Source organism: Eurosta solidaginis, chromosome 1 (genome assembly GCF_040869045.1).
Source record: "Eurosta solidaginis isolate ZX-2024a chromosome 1, ASM4086904v1, whole genome shotgun sequence".
In the NCBI taxonomy this organism is placed as follows: Eukaryota; Metazoa; Arthropoda; class Insecta; order Diptera; family Tephritidae; genus Eurosta; species Eurosta solidaginis.
In genome coordinates, this window is record NC_090319.1 from 108,788,394 (window position 1) to 108,805,999 (window position 17,606).

The 17,606-nt window shown below is 35.3% G+C and overlaps 2 long non-coding RNA genes across 2 annotated transcripts in view; one reads left to right on the plus strand and one right to left on the minus strand.

Moving 5' to 3' along the window:
- The first annotated feature begins 974 nt into the window (after positions 1–974).
- LOC137237356 (uncharacterized) lies at positions 975–2,186 on the plus strand. The gene is made up of 2 exons (XR_010948923.1): positions 975–1,592; positions 1,654–2,186. It is a non-coding gene; the product is annotated as an uncharacterized lncRNA (long non-coding RNA).
- Positions 2,187–12,881: 10,695 nt separating this feature from the next.
- The window catches only part of LOC137236714 (uncharacterized), a 135,118-nt gene continuing 130,393 nt past the window's right edge, over positions 12,882–17,606 (minus strand). The window contains exon 3 of the long non-coding RNA XR_010948595.1: positions 12,882–13,054. This is a non-coding gene — a long non-coding RNA (uncharacterized lncRNA). The remainder of the gene's footprint in view (positions 13,055–17,606) is intronic.

Sequence of the window (17,606 nt, forward strand, 5' to 3'; positions counted from 1 at the left end):
ACAATAATAATGAAAAAATGGGACAGAATTAAAGAAACAACAAATATACCAAAGAATAAATTTGAAAGCATATTAGACTTTTGCCTAAAGGACAACAACTATTTCGTTTGCAACAATAAAATTTATACTCAAACTTTTGGAATGCCCATGGGTAACCCCCTTTCCCCGACGATTGTAGATATAGTAATGGATAGTGATGGAACGATATTTCGCTATTGGTGATTGCATCGCCGCTATTGACAAATCGCTAATAGCTATAGCTATTGCAATCCAAATATATCAGTGATTGGCGATTTTCCTTCATTCGATTCTTTTGAATGACAATCACCTCTGGCACAATATCGCCAATAGCGATTGGCGATTTTCCTTCAGAATGAAATTCTACCCTTCAAAAAACGGGAGTACTCTATAAATAATGTAATGAATACTCCTTTGGGAGTATAGGACTGCTCCAAATCTAATCTGTATTCATACAAAAAATGTGCTCCAATTAACATTGCGATGTCCTAGGAGAGGAGTAGGTGATCCCACTCTCGCTTTGTTTGTGAGTATTCCATAGAGTACATACGTGAGAGTACATTCCAAAGTACTGTCACTGTAGTACTCCATGGAGCACCCACAGAGGATCATATGCCAAAGTACTAAAGAGGAATTGTGTTGTCGGAAAGAATTATCGCAGTGAATTTAATTTAAAATGAAAGTAAATGAAGAGGGGCAATACAACTTTTATATTTTATTCTACAAATATTCTTATGTTATTTAGCATTTGCGTGAATAAAGAAACTAATATTTCTCTATACTATAGTATGTATACATAAAACCAGTGCGCTGTTGCATTTTATCAGAGTTGCCAAAGTAAAATTTTATTATCAGTTATTTGTATGCAATATTTTACTTTTGGCAACTCTGTTCGATCGTCATCGTGTCGTGATCACGGTCATTAAAAAGCGAGCATTGATCGGCTGATGGTGGTCCACAAACACATTGCAAAGGAGTATTGTTAGAGTACTCCAACATGAAGAAAATGGAACACGTAATCCAACAATTTTGCAGGGTAATACTAATAGTGATAGCGGGGATGCAATCATCGATAGTCAAATATCGTTCATCACTACTCATCTGTGTTCTTTATTTTCCGACTGAGTAAAAAGGTTTATTGGATACAAAGAGGAATAATTTTCTCGAAAATTGGAAAAAATATACTTTTACAAAAGTTTGCCAGCTATTATCGAAAAATGGGGATAGTTGTCTTAAGAACTGCACAACGAAAAAATAAGGGCGAAAAAAGTGTGCTTTTTGTGCATAGAAATTGTGGAAACGGCGAACGGAACAAGGCAAACTTGTGCAACAACAATTTCGACGACGAAGTGATGTGCAATAATTGCAAAAAATGGTTTTGCAATGTGCGTGGAAGCACATCTGGATCACAAATTGTTAATCTTTCGGTGATGGCTAAACATAGGGAAGTCACCCTACATTCTGCAGGTCCACTTGGAGAAACAGTACTAAAAATGTTACTCGTGTGGCGTACGTAATGTATTGGTATTAGGATTCATTCCAGCACAGGAATCTATTGTAGTGTTGTTATGCCGGTAAGCTGAAAATGGAGTAAATATTAAAAGGCGTATTTAAACGAATAAATTAAAATTTTAGTCAATTATGTGCAGCGCAAAACTCTGAAAAATATGAATTGGGATCAAGAAAAATGGAAGCCACTTATAACTGACCGTTCGTTTTTGCCGTGGTTGGTTAAGGTGCCTACCGAGCAAGAGCAGTGGCGTGCACGACAAATATCAGCAGCACAAATAAATTAGAGGAATTATGGAAGGAAAATATTGATGCAACATTTCACGATTTAGAGAAGCCAGGTATAGATACTGAACCATCACAAGTGCTATTGCGTTATGAAATGGTTATCAATACGAGAAACTTTTTGGTCCACTTGTACGCCTAGAAACAGAATACGATAAAAATTTAAAATAATCGCAAACACAGGAGGGTATAGAAATAAGTGGGACGTTGGCCCAAACAACAAAACAATTGCATATTTTACGCTTGCTAAAACTGATTCGGACATGAAACTAATGCATGTGTTATTCATAAGTTAATACTTCTAGGCTTTATCCGTTAACAGTTGTATAACATTTGTGTTTTTGATGGAAAAATAAAAGAATTATAGAAACATATATCACTCGTCTTATTGTAAACAGATTAACTCAAAATTTAAGTTTTTTGGGAGAATGCAGTTCAAGCTTTGTCATATGGTTTGTATATCGTTGAATTCTCTGGCTAATTTCTAGGGCACTGAAGTCGGTGGCTAATTTTCTGCTAAGAATATTTTTATAATAGTTTGAAGAATTTGCTATATTTATACTCAGTTGAGCAGAGCTCACAGAGTATATTAACTTTGATTGGATAACGGTTGGTTGTACAGGTATAAAAGAATCGAGATAGATATAGACTTCCATATATCAAAATAATCAGTATCGAAAAAAAATTCGATTGAGCCATGTCCGTCCGTCCGTCCGTCCGTCTGTCCGTTAACACGATAACTTGAGTAAATTTTGAGGTATCTTGATGAAATTTGGTTTGTAGGTTCCTGGGCACTCATCTCAGATCGCTATTTAAAATGAACGATATCGGACAATAACCACGCCCAATTTTTGATATCGAAAATTTCGAAAAATCGAAAAAGAGCGATAATTCCTTACCAAATACGGATAAAGCGATGAAACTTGGTAGGTGAGTTGAACTTATGACGCAGAATAGAAAACTAGTAAAATTTTGGACAATGGGCGTGGCACCGCCCACTTTTAAAAGAAGGTAATTTAGAAGTTTTGCAAGCTGTAATTTGGAAGTCGTTGAAGATATCATGATGAAATTTGGCAGGAACTTTACACTTATTACTATATGCCTGTTTAATAAAAATTAGCAAAATCGGAGAACGACCACGCCCACTTTTACAAAATTTTTTTTTTTTAAATTCAAATTTTAAAAGAAAAGTTAATATCTTTACTGTATATAAGTAAATTATGTCAACATTCAACTCCAGTAATGATATGGTGCAACAAAATACAAAATAAAAGAAAATTTCAAAATGGGTGTGGCGCCGCCCTTTTTCATTTAATTTGTCTAGGATACTTTTAATGCCATAAGTCGAACAAAAATTTACCAATCCTTGTGAAATTTGGTAGAGGCTTATTTCTAGGACGATAACTGTTCTCTGTGAAAAAGGGCGAAATCGGTTGAAGCCACGCCCAGTTTTTATACACAGTCGGCCGTCTGTCCTTCCGCTCGACCGTTAACACGATAACTTGAGCAAAAATCGATATATCTTTACTAAACTCAGTTGACGTACTTATCTGAACTCACTTTGTATTGGTGTAAAAAATGGCCGAAATCCGACTATGACCACCATGCCCACTTTTTCGATATCGAAAATTACGAAAAGTGAAAAAAATGCCATAATTATATACCAAATACGAAAAAAGGGATGAAACATGGTAATTGTATTGGTCTCTTGACGCAAAATATAACTTTAGAAAAAAAATTGGTAAAATGGGTGTGACACCTACCATATTAAGTAGAAGAAAATGAAAAAGTTTTGCAGGGCGAAATCAAAAGCCCTTGGAATCTTGGAAGGAATACTGTTCGTGGTATTGCATATATAAATAAATTAGCGGTACCCGACAGATGACGTTCTGGATCACCATGGTCCACATTTTGGTCGATATCTCGAAAACGCCTTCACATATACAACTAAGGGCCACTTCCTTTTAAAACCCTCATTAATACCTTTAATTTGATACCCATATCGTACAAACAAATTCTAGAGTCACCCCTGGTCCACCTTTATGGCGATATTTCGAAAAGGCGTCCACCTATAGAACTAAGGCGAACGCTCTTTTAAAATACTCATTAACACCTTTCATTTGATACCCATATCGTACAAACAAATTCTAGAGTCACCCCTGGTCCACCTTTATGGCGATATCTCGAAAAGGCGGCCACCTATAGAACTTAGGCCCACTCCCTTTTAAAATTATCATTAACACATTTCATTTGATACCCATATAGTACAAACAAATTCTAGAGACACCCCTGGTCCACCTTTATGGCGATATCTCGAAAAGGCGTCCACATATAAAACTAAGGCCCACGCCCTCTTAAAATACTCATTAACACCTTTCATTTGATACTCATATCGTACAAACAAATTCTAGAGTCACCCCTGATCCATCTTTATGGCGATATCTCGAAACGGCGTCCATCTATAGAACTTAGGCCCACGCCTTTTTAAAATACTCATTAATACCTTTCATTTGATACCCATATCGTACAAAATAAATTCTAGTCACCCCTGGTCCACCTTTATGGCGATATCTCGAAACGGCGTCCATCTATAGAACTTAGGCCCACGCCCTTTTAAAATACTCATTAATACCTTTCATTTGATACCCATATCGTACAAAATAAATTCTAGAGTCACCACTGGTCCACCTTTATGGCGATATCTCGAAAAGGCGGCCACCTATAGAACTTAGGCCCACTCCCTTTTAAAATTATCATTAACACATTTCATTTGATACCCATATCGTACAAACAAATTCTAGAGTCAGGCCTGGTCCACCTTTATGGCGATATCCCTAAATGGCGTCCATCTATAGAACTATGGTCCACTTCCTCTTAAAATACTCTTTAATACCTTCCATTTAATACACATGTCATACAAACACATTCCAGGGTTACCCTAGGTTCTTTTTACAACATGGTGATTTTCCCTTACTTTGTCTCCACAGCTCTCAACTGAGTATGTAATGTTCGGTTACACCCGAACTTAGCCTTCCTTACTTGTTTTCCTCTGTATTTTTCATTAAAAATTGATTCACTTTACTATACAAATATTGTGCAGCCAAATGCAACTTTCAGAATAAATTCATACGGAGTATTTCTGAATACATCGGTGTAGTATAATATAGTAAATAAATCATGCTTTTATGGTGTTACATATACAGATTTATTTCGGGTTGATTCATCTTACATTTAAAAATCAAAGCATTTTCAATTAGCAAAATTTATAAAACAAAGATGCATAGACATCTATTTCAGCTAGTTTCATCTCATTGAGTGTAATACGAGACTGAACATATTATCGTAAGCCAGTTAATAATATATACCATAACATCTCAGAAAATTAGAATTTCACATTACATCAGTTTATAATAAAAGGTACATATTTTTGTCTTTTTTTTCCAATTTTGGTTCATATATTCTGTATACTAAATTAAATTAATGTATAACATTCAATCTACTCCGGTAAACAAACTTAAACATTCATTTTTTATATCCAAGTATACAAATAATTCCAGATTCGCTTATCAAAGATAAATGAAAGCGATCGCCATAGCTGTAAAAAATAGCCATATCTATATTCACTGATAGCTCAAAATCGCTATAGCTATAAAAAATAGCCGTGATTCAAAAATAGCCATATCTATTTTCACTGATAGCTCAAAATAGCCATATCGTCCATCACTAGTAATGGATGAAATACTTGACAATACTTTCTCACAACTAAAACAACAAAATAACACAAACATAAAATTTTTAGTGAAATATGTGGACGACATATTCGCTATAATCAAAAGAAATGACGCGGAACTTATCTTAAAAACTCTTAATAAATATCATGAAAGACTAAAGTTCACCATGGAAATGGAGGAAAACGGCAATATCCCATTTCTCGATGTCCGAATACACAAGAACAACAACAATATAATATTAGACTGGTACACCAAACCTACATCATCTGGACGCCTAATAAACTTCCTATCCTCACAGCTTAAAAAATACAAAGTAAATACTGCGAGAAACTTCATACACAAAATACTGACAATAAGTCATCCCAAATTTCATGACGCCAACATTAAATTAATTAAAAGAACGCTAAAGAAAAATAATTACCCAGATCACTTAACCAATAACTTAATTCAACAAAAATTAATAGAAATGCAAAATATAATAAATCCATCACCAACTACAGATATGGCAAATGAACCCAAAAGATACTTTAGCGTCACATTCGTTCCCAGGCTCTCAGAAAATTTCACAAACATTATACAAAAACCAAACGTATGCTTAGCCTACAAATCGAATTGCACACTAGCGACATGCTTCACAAAAACAAAAAGCCCAATAGACCAGCAACAACAAAGTAATGTAGTGTACGAAGTAACTTGCAAAGGCAACAACAACGAGAATTGCAACAAGATTTATATCGGGACTACGAAGCGTAATTTAAGCACCAGACTAGCAGAGCACGAAGCTGATATAAGAAAACAAAAACACAGCACAGCACTATCACAGCATGCAATAACAAACAACCACTCAGCTGATTTTGCCAACACAAGAATACTAGATAAGGAACGAAGAGAAAAGACGAGATATACTTTAGAAAGCCTACGTATAATGCAGAAAAGGGAATATACGATTAACAAGAAAGAAGACACCGATGAAATAGCCGCGACTTATTTGTTATGTTTATAGTTTAGTTTAGTATGACAAGAGTACCACGAATGATGGTATCAACATTGTATGTTTATGTTTTTGTTAAATTTAATGCAACAATATCATTGTTTAGTTTTTTTAACGTAAATATTTAGTGCAACAAAAATCTACCATTTTCAGTGTAAGTTAGATATAAATGTTTAATGTGTGTTTTAAACTTTGTGCACCTATATGTAACACCTACTAATGTTGTTTTTGTGTTTTTTTATGGATTTCTAAATAAACTTACAGTTACGCTCCTGAAGATGCTAAGAAAATCTTAGCGAAACGTTGAGCTGTAAGGTGGAAAAAGCTTTGTCTTATTCGCACCCCACATAAATAGATCAGACCAGCTTATTATATACAAAATGAAATCAAATTGTTTATGTTGATTATTAATTTCAAACTATGCTGGCAAAGCTGGGCCCGTATTACGTGTTACGATCCGTGATCGAAACTCATTTTTTAAATCACAATAGCTCTGAAATGGGGGATCGGATTAATGGCATATTGAACTAGCGATAAATAGTACTCGTTAGATCCATAACGTATTATAATTTTTAGAAAAAGCTTGACAGTTGTATAGTTATCGCTTGAGTGAAAATAGCTTTCAGTCACTGATCGTAACACGTAATACGGGCCCTGATTGATGGCGGAGTCATTAAAGATGAAAGCATTAGCCAAGCTGATTGCAATTTATCTTGATAATTTCTTTATCGATAATATTTCGAAGTGTTTCAACGGAAACGGTGGAAATTTTTTGATAAACGATTAGCTTAACGTTAAGGTGCATCCCTGGTAGGTGGCTACATCGAAATAACCACACAACAGCTGTTGTTCAGGAATAGAGTTGTGCTTTTTGGTTCATTTCAGAGATTCGAATCTTTCGTTCTTTTTCTGATGAACGAACAAGTTGTTCTTTTTGTTCAGTTGTGCTTTTTGGTTCATTTCAGAGATTCGAATCTTTCGTTCTTTTTCTGATGAACGAACAAGTTGTTCTTTTTGTTCATTTGTTCTTTTTTTCAAGTAAATTTGTTCACTGCTGCTCGCCCCCGTGGAAAAAGCCAACAAGTATAGAATGGGGTGTGTATGCAGCAATGCTTTGTGTAGGCATATTTAAATGTGTTATGAATAAATAAGTTAATATATATAAATGTATAATTAACTTCAAAAAAAAAAGTTACAAATTTCGGAAGATCCAGGAAATTGAAAGAGTACAGACACAAATTGTAAATATGAACTTTTCAAGTTTAATAAATGTAATAATTAGTTTCTTACAAAACATGTTTTTCATAAATAGTCCATACATATATTGTTGTAGCAGTGCCACACACAAAGATGACCACACATATCTTTAGTGTAAGTGGCATCATCGACATTCGTGCTCACTGTGAATTTCTGCGTATGTATGTATGAATTTACGTATGTATGTATGGTCGCGAACGAGATGATAGAAAGAATAACATTAGATAAAACGAACTAAAAGAACAAATGAACTAAAAGAACAAATAGAACCGAAATCGAAGATCTAGTTCACTTCAGAGACCCGGTCAATTGAACCTAACTCTATTCAGAAAAGGGTAAAACTGAAAAATAAAGAATTGTAAGCGCAAATAAGTAAAGATAATAGTAAAAAAGTGTTGCCTCTTGCTATACATATTTGTTTATATTATGTACTTTCACTGAATAAATGACAATATACCTATGTAGAAACCTAACATGCATAATATGGATATACATATCGATCGTCACGTTTATTCGTTAACCTCGTACATAGATTAGATTGATACGAATCTTTTGCTTACGCTGTCATATTTTCGCTCTCACGAGGGATTTATCTTCTAGTTGTTGCTGGCAACAATCACAGATAAATCCCTCGCGCCAGCTGAAGCGGGTGCCAGAACAAAAAATGTGCCAGCCAAAACGAAAACCGTGCCAAAAATTTTGGTAAACTTTAGTTTGACCCATAACTGTAGATTAGCGTTCAAAAATTATGGGAAAAAGGATAAAAATACTTGTTTTAGTGTAAGTATTATTAGTTCGAAGGCGGAGGGTAAATATTATTTCCCATTCAAAAGTTATCACTAAAAACAGGTTTTGTAAATATGAACTAGTCCATTTTGATCACAGAACCTGGAACGCCAGACATGTAGGATAAGCCCATCCATTAAATAATGTTAACTATTATAGGTCCGATTTACTGAAATTTCAAAAGAATATATGGTTTTCACTGCGAGTTAAATGCAGTTACAATATTGGACTAATTAATTTAATCGAAATGTTAGTTTTACTTAGATTTGTTTATATTTAACTCTAACTAGTCGTATTATTGTAAAATAAATATAAGCAAATAAATATTTTACGACTATCATTTTATTAAATGATTGAAACTATAATCGCCGAAATGTATGTCAAAAATCCCCATTTTCAGATCTATTAATTTTTGTTTGGAGTGGCATCATAGATAAATGTTATAAAAAATGTGCATTTTGACAGCGCTCTCTCGAAACAAAGAGTTGCAAATTCATTCATCTATGACCTCGTATCTACAAGTGAGACATTTTCGGTAAAGCGAACACGGTTGCCACACCATGTTTTCATTTGTGACCAAAATTCATCGAAAAAAGAACCAAATTTTTGTTTTATTTTATTAGTATAAAATACAAAATTTTAGGATGTTTCTATATAAAATTTGACTAAACATAGTGAAGACTTTCCTTTAATTCAAGCTGAACAAACAAATATATGTGCATGCAACCAAAATTGCTACTATATTTTGACATAGGATAAGTCTATGTCTTTCACCAACCAAACGTTGTAAACCTAGTTTTGGTCACAAAGCTCTTGGTTCCAGCATTATGTTGTTGACTGCAATGAAATAAAATGTATGGCGCAGTTAGCTTTTAGTAAGAAACGGTTCAAAATTTGCGTTCTGGTGTTGCCGAACAATTTTGTTAGTGCAATTTTTATAGATGCTTACCTTTTCTCTTAGCGTTTAAACTTAATATCAGAGCCTAGATTCAGTAAGTGTGAGTTTTGATCCCAGGACTCAGGGATTCTGCTAGCACCTACGGGAATAATTTTATACAAAACATTTCTTCCGAAATCAAATCTCCTTTGCATTTGCATCGTTCTGTCTTCGAGTTACAATATTTCTTGTGCGAAGATACTTAGTTTTCAATTACCTTGCGTGGCTTAACACCACAATAGTACTGGAATTCCTTGAACTCATTGAGCTGGGTGAGAAAGATTTAAATATCAAAATTCCAAACGAGAAGTAATGCATCGAATTTCTTTGTATAAGTTTTGAAAGTGACGACAGAGTGCTCGCTATAAGCTATGCTAGGCGAGAAGAAATTTTTATTTTCATATATTTTACATAGAGTTGTATAACCGATCGAAATATCTAGACGTTATTAATATTATTATAAAACAAGTTTTTTTTTTTATTAGTCGGTTATTTCATCAACAATTAACGACAATGTGTTTGCCAACACTCTTCTTTTAACTGCCTGGCTTAATTATATATAAAATGTTATTGTTCTGGTACATTTTACTGACTGAGCAATTTCTTATCGTGAGAGTTCCATTGAAGTAAATTCAAAATTATATGGGGGCTAACGAAAGTGTGGCGAATTTTTGGGCAATATTGTGAATTTTTACCTGAGTGAAAAAGAAAGAAAAGTACCAATTGTGGCTACTGCCTAAAAAGGACCAAAATTGAAGAAAAGGGACCAGCGGACCAAATGGGGTTGGAAGGGACCATTTTTGGTCCAAATGGACCAAAGTGGCAACCGTAAAAACGAAGAAAACTACCATTCAAATTTCTCCACAGACACTGGTGAGTTTCTTGGTAATGACGGCGTTACCACTTGGGTAGGAATCGCGAATAAAAGAACTGGTAACGATATTCGGTTACATGTTCTGGGAACTATTTTACCAGTAACGCTCAGAATCGAAGCGTAAATGTAGTATTACGGCCCGATTCTTAGCGTTACCGGTAAAATAGTACCCAGAACATTATGTAACCGAAAATCGTTACCAGTTGTTTTATTCGCGATTCTGTCCAAAGTGGAAACGCTGTCATCACCGAAAAACTCACCAGTGTCTGTGGTGAAATTTAAAAGTTGGTTTTCTTCGCTTTACCCATGGCGGAATGATACAAGGTGGCAGCATGGGACAGCTGAATATAAACTTTTTTTTATTTAATTTGATACATCAACTTCCGGCGCAGTAAGATGTTGACATTTGTCCATCGAATTTACAAAAACGAAGTACATGGAATTTTTATTTATGTTTGTAGGTATGTCACCATGCTGCCACCGTGTATGGTTCCGCCATGGCTTTACCGAAAATGTGTCACTCGTAGATACGATGTTAACGAATAAACGGGACGATGTGTATATACATATGTGCATACATGCATACGTTTTTACATAGCTATATTGTTATACTGTGAAAGTACATGGAAACAAATATGTATAGCAAGACGCAACACTTTTTTACTATTAGGGGGACTCATGTAACCGTATAAATGCCTTATAAAGTGTGTAAACGTATAAATTTATCTAGTGCGTAAACGAACTGTCAAATTTTGTATGAAAAACCATTTACCCAATTTGTATAAATTTACGCGCACATTTCATTGTGTAAACGCGGTAAACTCAAAGGAATGCAACCTTGCAGACATTATAGCAGGCATTTTCATCAGAAATCTCCAACATTAGCAAGTCATTTTTGATTTTTCACTTAATCTTGGCATTTTTTAATTAGTATAACAATAAAAATTTTTGTTTGGCAATAATACATCTGATAAACAATCAAGTTTATCAAGAGTATTACTAGGTGCGTTCATATAACAGCGTGTGTAAATGGATATAATTTTACACCTTATAAGTTTATATGCTTTCATGAGTCCCCCTATTATGTTTACTTATTTGCGCTCACAATTCTTTATTTTTCAGTTTTGCCTTTTTCTAGACAACAGCTGTTGTGTGGTTATTTCGATGTAACCACCTACTTTTGTGGGTAAACAATTATCCGGCTACTTTCGTGGGCAGAATACCAAAAGGGTACAAAAGTTACCACATGAAGAAAGTTGCCGTGGTGAAGAAAGTTGTTACCGCATTAGAATCACGCTGTTAGTGTTAGTGATTTTTTCTCAAGTTTCACTTGAATGACTGGTGTCCCGTAAAAACGAGTGATTTTTTCACATTTACATATATTTAAAGAGGTTTCTATTTTTACTTACGACATGTACCACACAATATTAATGCACTTAACACTTTGTCTGAAAAAGTTATAGTTTTTCTTTAGTTAAGGTCTAAAAATAAAAGATATGTGTACGATTTGTCCCGTACCAACCGTGGAATGCTCCATTAGCGATAATTGTGAGGAGTCGGTGGAACATTATCACATTCGCTGGATGCTTCAAGGCTGCCTCCGTTTAGGATGACGTAGACTACTTCCGTCTAGTCTGAGCACTCTCTGATCATTGGCTACCAGGACGCTCTTATCTGACCTGACCTGGACTTGAAACCTTCCGTCTTTGCCCTGAATTTCAGTAACATTTTAAAATTTTCCTTTAGTTTTTGCCGTATTTTTCGATCGGGTGACAGTTATGAGCTTTAAATTTGGGTCTTACTTCGATGAAATTAAGAAGAATTTCTAATTTCGTTTGACAGTTTTCACATAACGAAATTAGCTAATTTCGGCTGAAATTAAGAATCTTCCGAAATAAACTTGCTTTTGGTGCCGTGGAGACATAGTATTATGGATCTTTTGATGTTTAAACTTTAAACTGGATATGAAAACATTTCCGAAAACAGCGTCTTGATCGTCCTCAGTCCATTAATTAATATTTGTGATTCTTGTCTAGACAATTCTATTTTTAAAAGGAAAGATGATTATAAAACATATCACAATATCTTCAACCAAAGATGACTCTTCAACCGTTTTTGAAGTCCATGCAAAGAAAATATTCGAGCGGCCTTAGTAGGCGTTGCCAAGCGTTTTTTTTTTCATGATAGTTACATGCAGTTTTTTCAAATTTTAGTATTATACCTTTACGAGCCGGACCCGTGCACATCTTGCGCAGAAAATATAAAAGTCTCATATCAAATATCAACAGAAATCAGCTGTTCTATCAATCAAACATCTATAAACTTACATGCGCTTGCGCTGCCATCTGGCGAATGTTAGCAACTGCCGGTTATCAATCAAACATCTGTAAACTTACATGCGCTTACGCTGCCATCTGGCGAATGTTAGCAACTGCAGGTAATGCAGTGTTAATTCTAATCAAATATTCACAATAGTGTCATAGTACAAATAGATTTCTTTGTATGCTTACAATCGTTTATTTTTAACAAATTATTTTAATAAAATATAGGTAAACAAAAGCTCTACTACTAATAATGCCCAAAGCTCGCTAATAGCACGAATCCCCATCTTTACAACCAAAAATTTATTTATAGATTTGGATTCCAAATAAGAGCGAAAAAGGGACCTGTAAATAAAAAAAGCAATTAGAAATAATATATAAGATAAATGACGGAAATATTGCTTTTAAGTATTGAATTATCAAGAATTATATTCCATTTTGAAATAATATTTATTTTTTACAGGAGTATTAGTTGCGGTCAGAAGTAGCGTGTCGAATTTTATTACAATAAATTTCAAATAGGCTGACAGATAGACAGATGAATGGATTAGCAATGCTAATATAAACTATTTTTCGGTTAACTTAAGCAGAATATAAAAAAAGGCGCTAGGCCCTGCCGCCGATCGAGTCGATAATAAGTAAATGTAAGGCGCGATAACCTCCGAAGAGATTTTAGGCCGAGCTTCTCTTCCAATTTGCGTCGTGCCTACAAATTGGCGGGACGGGACCTACTCGTTTTATGCCGACTCCGAACGGCATCTGCAAGGCAGATGAGTCTTCACTGAGACCTTTTCATAGCAGAAATACACTTGGAGGGCTTGCCAAACACTGCCGAGGGGCGACCCCGCTTATACAGATTTTCTTTTAATTGAAAAACCTTGTTTCTAAAATTTTGATATTGCTTTGCCCTGGTGTGGTAGGCGGAGCGCACTACCATCACACCACGGCGGCCGCCGATAATGGTTACCGAAAAAATCGTATTTTTTTCGTGAAGATCGATGTACATTTTGTCAAATATTTAAATTTATTCATAGCATAAACCATGATACAAACACCTACGAGGTACTACCGTTCTCTTCTGTTGGGGCAGGAATTTTTTTTGTTTATGTGTAATTTAATATTTAAAAACGAATCTCCGAACAAAAAACTAAAAAGAAATAAACGAAGTAAAATATGTACATTGGCGTATAGTCATAGTCAAAATAAAATAGGTTTTAAATTTAGTTGCAGCTTTTTTGACAGATATCTCATAGAAAATGACAAAAAGTTTAGTTGAGGGGACGACTGCTAATACGTTACCGAAAATATCGAGAGAGGTGTCAAAAGACGCGAATTGACCTCGACAAATAATCCGAAGGCGGAAAAGAAAAATTTTATCTCCGTCCGGAGATATTTGCAGATGAAGTTGGCGATTTTCATGTGGTTGTTGTAATGTTGTTATAGCCACAAAAAATATTATGAACATAAGAGTTTTGCGCGGATATAGTTTTGGTCACCAAACCGGTGTTGGACCCACCCAGGGTAGTTTTTTATAAGCGCGGCCGAAGGCCGCCAATGCAGAAAGGTTTTCTGCGCACAAATACTATGGATCCCACCCCCGGTTTCGGAGGGACCCGCGGGTAATTTTTCGGTTTTTCATTAATATCTTTTGAACGAGTTAAAATTTTCATTAATTATTCGGATTATTAATACTGATGTCAAGACGCGTCGCTTGACACCTCTATCGATATTTTTGGTAGCGTATTAGCAGTCGACCCCTCAACTAGACTTTTACCAAATATCATGCCACGATCCTCTTCTGAGGCATTTCCTTCAACAAATTCTTTAGAAATTTATATCTCCGAAGAGATCAAGGTCAAGCTTTCCTTCCAACTCGGAATATTCGTCTTTCTACGAATTGGCGACCTAAACACATGTTTTATGCCCACCCAAAACTTTATCTGCTAAGGCGAATGAAGTTTTGGTGCCAAGGCAATGCGGTCGGACAATCGATCCAATTATTGAGGGATGGGCCAGCGTACTACCTCTATACCACGGCGACGGGATTTGGCTGTACAACTGTTGATATCAGCCTCCATCGAACAAAGTGGCAAGGTTAAACTCTAGTCAACTTCAAATGGAGCTCAAACTTGCACAGAACAATTTTTGGCTTATCAGAACTTTATTTTAACAGCTTTAGCTAACCCTGGAAACATTTAGACAAACATTGTTCTCTCTCTATCCAACCACCCGCCTCGCCTCAGTCTAACCCACTTTCTCTTTTATTTCCTCTCCCGCCTGTACTTTCTAATTTACCTTAATCGGCTCATACATTCTTCCGTAAATCTTCGCGCTTTTTCTCTTACTCTTCCCGCTCATACTCTTATCCAAGTCCAACTACTATTACTCTTAATCTTATCCTTATTCTTAATCTAAACCATTACCATTTTTCTTACTTTTACTCTCACTCTCCATTTTTCTCTTGTTCTCTTTACTGTTCCAACTTCCCTCTACATTTTCTTCCTATTTCCAATGTTTTCTTAGCTCTTTCCTTTCATGTTCCCGTTTCCAATGTGGTGATATATCGAGTTTGACTCTTTTCCGCACATTACATTGCTAATGTTGTAAAAAGTAGGAAAATAGTACCAATGTTCCCTACATTATACTTCAAATTTATGACCGGATTATGAGGGCCGTCAAACTTTTGTAGTTGTAACTGAGATCACCTGTCTGGATTTATTGCGTCATGACTTAAAATAAAATAAATGTAAGGCGCGATAACCTCCGAAGAGATTCTAGGCCGAGCTTCTCTTCCAATTTGCGTCGTGTTCCTCTTGATTTTCCCTACAAATTGGCCGGACGGGACCTACTTCTTTTATGCCGACTCCGAACGGAATCTGCAAGGCAGATGAATTTTCACTGAGAGCTTTTCATGGCAGAAATACACTCGGAGCGCTTGCCAAACACTTAGAAAAATTTTCTTCTAATTGAAAAACCTTATTAATAAAATTTTGATGTTGCTTTGCCCGGGGTGTGTACACAGGGCATACGGTGTGGTAGGCGGAGCACCCTACCATCACACCACGGTGGCCGCCAAGACCTGGTACGGGTTTTTATCATGACATAAACAACATTTTTTATTACTTATTTTTATAAATATGTTTTTTCTTAAAAAAATAACGATGAAACTAAAAAAAAAAACATGAAATATTGCATAACTTTGTGCTGAAACGGTGAGTATACCGGCCGCTCTTTAGCGGTACCGCTTTTGGAGGAAATCAAGCCTTAACACTATCTGCGTACCAAATTTCAATCAAACGCGCTCCGGATAGTAGCGGATACACAAATATACAAAAATAGCTCCTTTATAGTCATAAGATAGCTAGGTTTCGTCCGTCACAACTCATGCTGAAATTGTCTTCACTAGAGCAACTACTAGCCGCTGGATCACTCCTTATACTAGCTTTCTGATAATGTATCAAACCTAACTCCGAACTTAGAAATTGAATTTGCTGCCGGAAGCGAGTAAATGAACTATAAAATATTCAAAGAGATCGAAAGAACCGCAATAATGTAGAACATATCTGGTTGTAATCTTCACACATAAGGTGCTATGTTGTATTGAAATTGTCGGTATGAGCTAAAAACATGTACCGTGGTTTTGTGTGGTTCTATGAGAAAGTGAACCTTGGCGCGGAGATAATTTTTCTTATAAAACTGGAGACAGTGTGAATACAAATGTTGTAAAAATCTTCAATCAACCCAAAACTATTAAATTTAATATTTAAACTAGTTTTCAATACCTTTTTTTACTCTTAAAGTAAATTGTTGATTTAACGATTTTAATTAGGTTGAAATGGCTTGTTTTGAAAAAGCTGTCAAACGATTTGATTTGTGATTTACCTCTTGAGTGATTAAGAAGAAATATAACGACCGTAGTTCATCTTTAATTAATGAAGCTGATTCAAATACCAAATTATGTAAACCCTGTATTCTTATTATTGCATTTATAGGGCAGTATTAGCTTTGGCCGACCCGAATCAAAAACAGTTGGAAGTGGGTATTCTAAATTTTGAAGTCTTTCTTTCATTTCATACTTGTCATACAAAAAGTTTAGCAGCTCGTTTCAAATAAATCAAACAATTAAATTTTGACTTCTTCGAGGTTGTTAAGGAATTATTCAGTGAATGAAGTATGTCACACCCGTGACAAGCAGGCAGAAACAGTTGTTAGAAATGGGTAGGCATTGCTAATACGCCCCATAATCCTAGTATGGATATCAAATAATTAACTCCAGTAGAAATTTTTATCAAAATACGACATCTATGAAATATGTTTTTTCATGGTGCTTGAATCTGCGTCAAGGATTTGGAGAGTGAAAATTCTTAAAATTTTCCCAGCCTCAAATTTGAAATGATTTCATGACGTAAACCATATTTTGAACTTTTAGAATACTTTATTTACTATAAAAAAAGTTTATTAAATGCTTTCAAGTATGTGTACTTTTGCGGGGCAAATTCGTCCAAGGACATCGACATCTGCCCTTAATATTGTAGTAGCTGCTTTGAGATTTTTTGCAGAACACAGTTACCAGCATGGAATAGGGGCGGATTATAATGTAGGAATGTGACAGTGTCAAAGTCACTGTCTACGTTTCTGGATGTAATGCAACTAAAATTATGCCCTCAGTGGATAACATTTGAACAAAGTGAAGAGGAGAAAATACAAGCGAAGCAAGAATTTTATGCGAAGGCTGGCTTCCTGGGAGTCATCATGTGCGTTGATGGCACGCATATAAAAATAATGAGGCCATCTGAAGAGTGCTTTCTGTATTACAACAGAAAAGGATTTTACAGCATAAATGCTATGGTGGTGAGAATTTTATTCCGTAATGTAAGTGAAAATTATGTATTGATTT